The following is a 3,235-nucleotide window of genomic DNA, read 5'->3' on the forward strand; positions in this document are numbered from 1 at the left end:
AAGTGAAAATCGATAGTTCAGCCTGGGGCTTGAATCACTGATCGACACAGCAGTCAATTCGAGTGAGTGAACAAAGCACCCACGTCGAACCGATTGGCTACCGACCGATATGATACATCGATAATACACTCGATGAAAACTTGGTGGTTCATATTTACTGGCTGAAGGTTATGATACTTTTCGTACAGTCCACATCAGAAATCGTTGAAGAAAAAGTAATGCAGATCTGGTGCAAATGTCAACGAATAATGCAGTCAATTTAACTTTCGACCACATTTTTAGCCATTTGTAGGTAATTCAGACATAAAACATGGAAGGCAAATTATTATACTGTGGGAATTTTTCTGTTCGAATTTTTTTCACCTATCGTGATAGAAATATAAAAAACATATTTATAGTTATATGTCAATAAAATTCTTCGAGGTAAGAAAAAAAAATCCTTCGAGCCGGATTTGAACCAGCGACCTATGGATGTCTACTATAATATGTTCCACTACAGTCCACCGCTCTACCAACTGAGCTATCGAAGGTTGTGAAGTATATTGCGACAAGTTTATTTTAACGTAAAAAAGTAAATACTTTTTTAAGTAAATACGAGATGAGGATTTGATTCACTAAAATAGAGAATAAACCTTTTTTCATAAAAATGTTTTTGTGTAGGTACTTTGACTTTGAAAAAAGTGAAATGGTAAATGTCATATTTGATAAAAAAAAATATTGTGATTTCTACAATGTTACATATATCCCAGGGGGTTTTTTTTGGATTTGCAAGAGTTTCTCACATTTTTACATGAAAATATGAACTTATGAACATGAAAATAAAAACTTTATGAATCATTTCAAACCGATACCTACTGTCAAAATATGACCGAGCCTGTCATGTTATCCCGTTCAAAAGAACAACACAAGCATCTTGCATCTTGCATGGTACTGGATACAGCCTGTAAAGTCATCAGGAGTTCGGATCCCCTTCTCTGCATGGTCCGTGACCATGAGAGAGCAGGAATTGGAGCATTTCTCCTTAGGGCAGCTGCTCGAGCAGCTGATGAACTCGGTATAGTTTTCGACTCTGAACGAGGTGACTACAACTCTGTCACCGAGTTGGAACCCGTTCAGCAAAAAGCTCAGATAAAAGCCGCAGAGATCACCTTACTTCTGCGGAGACACAGGGATAAGCCAATGCATGGGGTCTTCTTCAATAATATTGAAGACCTTGGCTTATCAAAGCGCCTGACGTTCGCTTTTCTCAGGTCGATGGTGTCTTCAACACCTTAGTCTACCGCAGTCGCGTGATAGGTATAGAGGTTCCTGACACAGGGTGCAGGGCCTGCCGCGAGGCGCCCGAGACCCTAATGCACTTGCTATCAGCATGTCCAGCATATGCGGTCTCGGCCCATATCCATCGACATAACGCGGCCCTAAGAGTGCTATATTACCATCTACGGCACTCTTACGGTATTGACGAGACACCGGTGATGCTCTACGCCCCGGGAGATATTAAATCTATTATGGGGAACCAGAAGATCAAGACAATATTTGTCCTGGAGTTTCCAGCTCCTGGCGAGACGAATATCGTCAGAAAAGAGAAGGAAAAACGGATAAAATATCGAGATTTTCTCTTCGAACTCCGCAGACTCTATCCAGATCACTCTGTCAAGATGGTCGTTCTGATTGTTGGAGTCCTTGGTGGAATGATGTCTTCTCTACTCTCGAATCTCAAAATCATACCGGCTTGCCGCACTAAGGCAGAAATCTTAGCCGCACAGATGCAGAAGGCTGTCATTCTTGGCTCACTGCGTTTGCTCAGGGCACATGATTCTCGGACCCAATGATCACTTACCCCACGGTGTGGGGAGTGGTCATTGGTTGATTATGCTGGCGCGCCCTCCCGAATGTATCGGGGCTTCGGGGGATAGGGCCTGACCAGCGCACACTACGGTGGAAAAAAAAAATAACACAAAAGAGAAACTGCTGCACAAAATCCAATCAGTGGTGCTAGGCTGAACTATAAATGATTGCTGAAATCAACTGTGCTTAAAGACTAAGCCTGAAATTAAGTGAGGACCATGACATCTTCCCTTACGAAGACGCCATCAATGGGTTGGGCCTAGCACCACTGATGAGACGTATGGCGGGACGAAACTACGCTGTCTGGTGTTGAGAGTCATGAATATGCGTTGTGTTCGGGCTCTATCTCACAACTAGTTTGCCTTGCAGTACAGGAAAGGCGAAGCTTCACAACTGACCGCCTTGGGGAGCCTCATTTATCTTTGATAATTGAGGATTGGGTTTCCTGTGCATTTAGTTGTTGATTACCCATTTTTGTTTCAGAAAATTAACTTTAAATAGTTCACGTTTCCTCATCACGTTACTGTCAGCTATAAAACCACTGATATAATCAACCTGAAAGCGTTGAATGTGCGGCTATTTTAATTTCGCAACCATCCACGTCTCTAGTTTCAATAAATTTTTTATAACTATTATATAGACGGGCAGACGCTGGCCTGGAGACTGATACTTGGCCATAAAAATAGTCTCTGTTTTATTGTCGAAAGTTTGTGGTGAACGTAAAACTGTTCCGTTATCTTGAAATTAGGTATTATCTTGAAATGAAATCAGTGAAAACTTTTCAGGGTTTAGGGTTTGGTTCGAAGGGTTGTTTTCATCACACATTTTATGTCTCTACCCACAACTATTACATGGAGCTAATGAAATACGGCATCAAAATAGAATTCGTTTATGATTAAAAAAAAGACTGGTTCACATATAGTAAGGGGGCATACTTGAAGACTGGCTGTAAATCAGATCATACAAAAGAATAATTCGTCCAGGCCAGTCTCAAATTACATACACTGTAGGTTAATAGACAAACACTTATCAGAAAACCACTCTCCTGGTTCAAGCCACGATTCAAGTATGACCCCTTACTAAATGTGTTTTTTTTTACCAATACGAGAACTTGGGCCATTCCGATATGATTACCTCGTTTACGGGCAGATGTGGCGATGACAAATATGTTGTTTACCGTTCGCTTCAGCCTTGTTCGAGAAATGATACTCTGAAATAAATTCGATTTTCAATTATGGAAAACTATCGACTTCATGTTGATGTTGCACTGACGAGGGACCAAATAGCTCGAACCCGGTCTGCAAGTGTGCCTGTTCCCATAATTGAAAATCAGTTCAGGCAATTTCATCTCCAACAGCATACGCAGAAATTTCTTCTGTGAAAAATC

At 41.2% G+C, this 3,235-nt stretch overlaps 1 non-coding gene across 1 annotated transcript; it reads right to left on the minus strand.

Moving 5' to 3' along the window:
- Positions 1-437: 437 nt before the first annotated feature.
- Positions 438-530, minus strand: TRNAY-GUA (transfer RNA tyrosine (anticodon GUA)). Its single transcript has 2 exons — positions 494-530; positions 438-473 (listed from the first exon to the last, which is right to left on the minus strand). It is a non-coding gene; the product is annotated as a tRNA-Tyr (tRNA).
- Between the last annotated feature and the right edge of the window lie 2,705 nt (positions 531-3,235).

Source organism: Leptinotarsa decemlineata, unplaced genomic scaffold (assembly GCF_025532065.1).
Source record: "Leptinotarsa decemlineata unplaced genomic scaffold, Ldec_3_MD MMD2_tig00026328_RagTag_RagTag, whole genome shotgun sequence".
Classification (NCBI taxonomy): Eukaryota; Metazoa; Arthropoda; class Insecta; order Coleoptera; family Chrysomelidae; genus Leptinotarsa; species Leptinotarsa decemlineata.